The sequence below is a fragment of the Kryptolebias marmoratus genome, linkage group LG13 (genome assembly GCF_001649575.2).
Source record: "Kryptolebias marmoratus isolate JLee-2015 linkage group LG13, ASM164957v2, whole genome shotgun sequence".
Classification (NCBI taxonomy): Eukaryota; Metazoa; Chordata; class Actinopteri; order Cyprinodontiformes; family Rivulidae; genus Kryptolebias; species Kryptolebias marmoratus.
The window spans coordinates 23,805,535-23,812,262 of record NC_051442.1 but is presented as its reverse complement, the minus strand read 5'-3'; the positions used below and the strand labels follow the sequence as shown (position 1 = coordinate 23,812,262).

At 40.4% G+C, this 6,728-nt stretch overlaps 1 protein-coding gene and 2 long non-coding RNA genes across 3 annotated transcripts in view; 2 read left to right on the top strand and 1 right to left on the bottom strand.

The window, feature by feature from the left end:
• pknox2 (pbx/knotted 1 homeobox 2) overlaps positions 1–6,728 on the bottom strand; it is a 278,934-nt gene that overhangs the window by 186,397 nt on the left and 85,809 nt on the right. The gene's annotated exons all lie outside the window — the stretch shown is intronic.
• The window catches only part of LOC119617610, a 112,905-nt gene that overhangs the window by 91,384 nt on the left and 14,793 nt on the right, over positions 1–6,728 (top strand). The gene's annotated exons all lie outside the window — the stretch shown is intronic.
• LOC119617611 lies at positions 364–4,760 on the top strand. Its single transcript, XR_005233944.1, has 3 exons — positions 364–4,245; positions 4,325–4,516; positions 4,606–4,760. It is a non-coding gene; the product is annotated as an uncharacterized LOC119617611 (long non-coding RNA).

The following is a 6,728-nucleotide window of genomic DNA, read 5'->3' as shown; positions in this document are numbered from 1 at the left end:
GGGCGACGTCTGAGCCGGCATGTGATTCATATTTATCTCTCTCATGGTATGAGGTAGGCAGTAACTCAAAGGGTCTTGCCTAAGGACCCAGACTGGATAGCTCAATTTCACTGTTGTATCTTTGAACCCGGGTCTCCTGGGTGAAAGTCTGGTGACTTACACATTGAGCTATCCAGACAAGTATGTGTATATATATATATATATATATATATATATATATATATATATATATATATATATAGATGAAACAGATACAAATGTTTTATGTTACCTTTTTATGGAAGTGACAAAACATTGTAACATGGATTCTGTTTAACAGCATTGTAATAAAATAACATTTTAGGTTAAGAAATGCATTGATGAAAGCTAACACATGGGAAGAGGATCATGAGACTTGACATACTCTTAGGTTTTATGAGGTTGTTTAATCCTGTCCTTGATCAAATCAATTTTTTCAATATACTGAATCAAGGTTCATAATAATACCATGTGTAGTCATACAGAATCAACAACACAACACCAACAGCCACAACAATACAAGAAGCTACTTATTCTTTGCAATATAGAATTACAAAAGTCGAAGCCAGTTGGTGGCAGCCACAGACATAAATCCATAGAAACCTCATTACATGCTGGAGTGCATCCTGCGTTGCTGCCGTATTGGATGGGTCTCTCCTCACTCTCAACAGCATAAGAACCAGCAGGAGTAAACACAGTTAGAGCATCTATGACCATATTTTGTGCTCAATAACTGGCGCAGTATTGAAAATAGATCACGTGGGATTATCTTTCACAAGTAAGATTGAACAATAATTTTGGTTATTGGACAATTTATAAAATCATATCATTGTAGCTAACATTATTCAGCAAACAACAAAATGCTAACAGGAGGAACTGGTACTCTCTCTGTCTTATTGGCTCTTGCTTTTTTTTCCTTCACATTTTGAAGGTTTCTCAGTAACATAGATTTAAGGAGGCAATGGGAAGCTGCAGTAAGAAGGGAGGGTTTTGTTGCTACAGAGTCATCCAAGCTCTGTAGCGAACATTTCAAGCCAGAGGACTTTAATAGGACCGGTTTAAAGATGGTGTGACACCAAACCTTTTCAAGTTGTTTTCTGGGTTTGTCCTGGGTCAGGACACTTCTTATCTTGGCAACCACTATTCTGCAGAGCTTGAATGAAGAGCTTCAATTAACACGTTTTTTTCCCTCAACACTGCATATTTTTTCTTCTGTCTTCTTTTTCAAACATTGTTTCTTCTTCCTAACAAAGCAGTCCATCTTTGCGCTACTAACTCCCGCAGTTGACTTCTGGTTCTACAATTCTCAGCAACAGCCAAGACTGCAGCTTGCTTGGTCCACTGGTACCCCTCAGCTGCCTCTGAATTCTTACCAGATAACAAGGCCCAAGAGGACACCTTCTTCCACTTGATGGTCTCCATCACCCAAGGTGTTCACCACTGGGTTCTAGGATGGCACCAATAAACTTCTAGCCATAGCTCAGAGCAGCTTCCAGCTCAAGGCCCTGTTGTGGGGTGCAACATGGTCCACTCGTATTCAGTGTCCCCCTCCTCAGCTGGGATGCAATTGAAGCTTTGCTTGAGGTGTGAGTCCAAGATCATTCTGATAGGTTCTTCTGACAGGCATTCCCAGCAAACCCTTATTGTGCATTTGGGTCTACCAGGTCTGTCTAACATCTCCCCCCACCATGTAATCCAACTCACTACCTGGTGGTGATCAGTTGACAGCTCTGCTCCTCTCTTCACCCGAGTGTCCAAAGCATACAGCTGCAGATCAAAAGACACAACTGCAAAGTATATCATCAACCTGAGGCCTAGGGTGTCCTGGTGCCAAGTGCACTTATGGACACCCTTATGTTCAAACATGGTTTTCGCTATGGATTAACTGTGACTAGCACAGAAGTCCAATAACAGAAGGCCACTCAGGTTTAGATCAGAGAGGCCGTTCCTCCCAATCACACCCTTCCAGCTTACACTGTTGTTACCTACATCAGCATTAAAGTCTTCCAGCAGAATAATTGAGTCCCCAGCTGGAACACCTTACAGCATCCCCTTAAGGACTCAAAGAAGACTGGATACTCTGAACGGCAGTCCTGCACATAGACACAAACAACAATCAGAGCCTGTCCCCCCACCTGAAGGCACAGAGAACTTACCCTCTCATTTACTGGGGAAAACTCCTATGCATAGGCACCAAGCCAGGAGGCTATAAGTAACTCTGCACCAGTTTAGTGCCTCTCACCATGGACAACTTCAGAATGAAATAAAATCCAGTCTCTCTCAAGGAGAGTAGTTCCAGAACCCAAACTGTGCATTGAGGTAAGCCCAACCATATCTAGTCAGTGCCTCTCAATCTCAGACATAAGGCTCCTACCCCACCAGAGAAGTGACATTCCATGCACCAAAAACAGCATTGGTAAGCTAGGATCAGAGTGCCAAGGCCCCCGCCTTTGGCTTCTGCCCATACTTCGCACCAGACCTGTACGGCCCCTCTGTATGGCCCACAGAAATATATGAGGGCCCTGGTCATCTATCTGTAAAGTTGACCGAGTTAAAGCGATTTTTGTGTTTTCTAAGATCAGTCATTGTCAGGATTGGTGGTGATGTTGGAGGCGAACCCAGAACGCAAGCTCATACTTGAAACTAAAGGGAAAAACTGATTTATTTAAACGAAAGCAAAAAGCTGTCGAGGCCGCAAAAAACCATAAACTAAATCCTTGAACACAGGCAGGGGCAAAAATGGAACCAGGAGCATGAACAGGACGGAAAGCACAGGAAACAACAATGAATCAGCAGAGTGACCGGGTTTTACCATACTGAGGATAGCGAGGTAAGTGGATACAGATGAGTGACGAGGATTGCTGACAGGTGGAGATGGGCGTGGCAGACAAACAAAGTGCAGACTGAGAGGAAGTGAATATGACAAATAAACCAGAACACAAACTAACTGAACAATAACTCAATACAAAAAGCAATAAAACTAAAACACAAAAACCCAGATCTTGACAGTCATCAGTCAGGATGCTGCAGGAATCAGCAATGACCAAAGTACTCTTATTCTGTGTAAACACCTATTGTTAAAAGCATTGTTTTTAAAAGTGTTTCATAAATTCTGTGACAAACACATTTTACAGCTACCTACAGTTTCAATGTCTAATTTTGTAATTCTTTTCATTTGTACACAGACAGTACGATGATATTGTACAGGCAGACTCATTATTGCAGCCTAAGGCACCTTTGTGGACTTTTTTTCACAACATCTCTCTGTTCAAGAGACACAGTGATGGCATTTTATTCATATTGAGATCCACAACAGAAAGACTCAAATACTTTTGTCATCTCATTAACAAACAAGAACAACATATAAACTTTACTACTGTTTCCAGGGCTCTTTCTGTGATTTATTTGGACATTCTCATTCATTTCGCACCAGTCTCTACAGACAGGAACACAATGTTGTCTATGCAACAGTGTGTTTAAAATTAAAGGGACTATTTTTGTAAAGCAATGTTATTTACATACGAAAATGCCCCTGAGGACTTACTTAGTCCTATGGGGCTAATCTGTGTCTCCCTGATAAACAAAACCTCTGTAGTCTATGGATAGAGTTTCATACATACATTGGGATTCTCTCTTGTTTTGCATGTTCTTTTACACTGTTTTCCCAATCCCAAAGCTTCTTTTTTTCCTCCAACATAACCTTCTCCTCTTCTTTTTCACTGGACTTCTTGCATGTCCTCCTTCTCCAGCCAGCAAACTTCTTTCAATCTGAATGTCTGTCTGTGCCCCCCACCCCCAGCCTTCCCGTCTCCTTCTCCTGCTTGTGTCTATACCTCTGCTATATACAACTCTATCTGTTCCTTTTGCCACCAGCTGAGATCCATACCTCTATTCTCCCACATGGCATTTCAGAATAAATTTAATATAGGTCTGTTTGGTGTTTCCTCTCAGCTCCTGACTCTCTATGCTTAATCACACCACTGAGCAGTAAACACACACTAGTGTAGGACTCATTATTTGTTCATTTCAGATGATTCTGTGGTGATGGTGGAATGCTGGTGTATTAGTGTGTGTGTGAGTGCTTCCTGGTGGGTGTTGCCGAACGAGTGATTGACGTCTCGTCACCACTCCTCCCTCACCTGCGACGGATCAGGCTAATGAAGAGGACAGGTGTACTTAAGGCTGTGGTGGGAACCAGACCAGCGCTGGAGCATTACATACCAAATGGTAAAGTCGCTGAGCCCCTGTTGAAACTTGTGATTCGTGAGCATTGTTTTGCTAATCCTGTTTTTTGTCCTTGCCTCAGGATTACCTTCTTGCCTCCGTGGAACCAGTCTGGTTTTTGCCTTAAGGATCCTGCCAAGCAAAGTACTCATCTGTTCTCCCATGCCTGTCTGTCTGCTCAACACCGCAACCTGGAAGGATTACATCAACCTCATCTTGGAACTATTACTTACCATCTCCTCTCACCTCCAAGTTGTGGAACCCTCATCTCCTCGTAAGAACTTTCATTAGTCAAAAGCCACTTACCTGTTCAGAGACTTTATATATATTTCTCCGTCACTTACCTTCTCCTCCGTTTTTCAGGTCCTGATTCCCGTTCCTGTAAATACCTTAGTTCACAGTGTAAATAAACTCACTTATCGTTACTTCCTGGTCTCCTGTGTCTGTCTACTGCCAAACTGCTCTATTAGAAAAAACTCTGAATCTTGACAGATTCTTGCTTTACTTTGTTCACTTTTTCTTCTTTTCTCAGGTGGAAAGTTTCAGCTTTAGAGCTGCATGTTGGATTTAAGCACTTTTATAAAAATGTTTTTATGACTTTCTGGGTTGTACAGCTCTGAAGATCCTTAATCGCTTTTACTGCAAAAGGGCAAAAATGTTTGCTGTGACTGTGTGGGTTCCTTTGTCTGTTGTGTTAACTCAATATGGCAAAGACTAAAAAAAAGGACTTGCACACTGCAGGACTTCACTTTTGACTCATTTATTTACACTACTTGATACTTGAAGCACATCTCTTTATCAAACAAAATTAAAATGCACAGCGCCATCTTAAATCCTGTGAGAAAAGTCTTGTTTAACTGACAGTGTTGCAAATTGTCTTATGACAAGAAACAATATGGAAATCTTCCAAATCTACATGTATGGTGACAATCTGTGACCGCATATAAACTGGATAATTTGTTGATCTGTTTTTTTTAATTGGGGGGGGGAATAATAAAAAAAATTGATCTAAGATTCACATAAGAAATGATCTCACAATCAGATAATAAATCATCATCAAATTGGGACTAGATTCTGAAGGTGTTGCATTGTCAGTTAACAAAGGTCCATGACAAAAATACATCAAAGAACAAAAGATATAATGAATAACAGTATCAGGTATAAACCCTGTATGGTATACAAACACATTTATAAGAAAGGACAAATATATATTGATTCATTGAGGTTGTCAGGTGACAGGGTCCCTAAGATATAAATCCAAACACCTTATGTAGTAATATAAAGTATTTCCAATATCATTCCTCTGCGAGTTGTTTGACATGTTTAATTCTGGTGTAAGAAGGAGAGGCAACAGTATGATTCATCACCTGAAAATGTTTAGCAGCTGGACATTTCTGGTCATGGTTTAAAATAGCAGTTTTATTTTCTGAAAACCTTTACTTGAGAAATCTGGAAATTTTTCATAGAGTGCCTATAAAAAGTATTCATCCCCTTGGATGTTTTACCCTTTTGTTGCTATTATAAATCAGTCAATATAAAAAATGAATTATTTTAATTCTTAATTATCTGGATGTAAAAGAAAAACTTAACAGCCTTCAGTTTATCCAAAATGCTGCTGCTAGATTTCTGGTGAAAGTTGGAGGGGAAGATCATATTTCTTCAATTTTGGCTTTTCTGCATTGGCCGCTTGTCAAATTACTTCTAGCATATACAACTCTCAACATTCAAGCTCTGTCTTATATTAAAGATCCCATCATTTTCTCACAGAGCACTTTGCTCTCAGACTGCAGGTTTACATGTGGTTCTGAGAGTTTCTAAAAATAGAATAGGAAGCAAAGCTTTCAGTTATCAGGTTCCTCTCTTGTGGAACAAATCTCCAATTTATGTCTGTGAGACTGACACAGTCTACTTTAAGGGCTAGGATTGATATTTTAATTTCTGATAAATCCTATAGGGTCATCTAAATTGTCCCTATGTTTGAGTGAGAGTGTGAATGGTTGTTTGTCTCTATGTGTCCCTGTAATGGACTTGCAACCTGTCCAGCACTCCTTGACCCAGAAAGGAGAAGCAGATGGATAGATGATGGATAGATGATTGTCTTGGGTTTCCTGAGCTATACCTTAGTTATTCAAAAAAGGTTAAAAACAAAAACAAATGGACTTCTATTCTATAGTTGAATATGTTTTGCTTCTCATCTGAGGAGCTTTCTCAATTAAGAAATGGTTTGGAGTTGAGCTTTTAAAGCTGAGATGTGATGTAAGCTGGATAGCTTGCAAATTGTTCTCACTCTCCTAACAATAGAGGCTCGTTAGGGTCCCTGTTTGTCTGACTCACTGATGGGACCCTCTGGTCACATGAGTGCAGGTGTTGATTGGAGTGAAACTGACTGGGGATCAGGCCTAAAGCTCCATTATATGTTTTTGAAAGCTGGAATCTGAGACCTCCTCTGTTTAATGTAGGTTTCTCTCTTTTGACATAAATGGCTT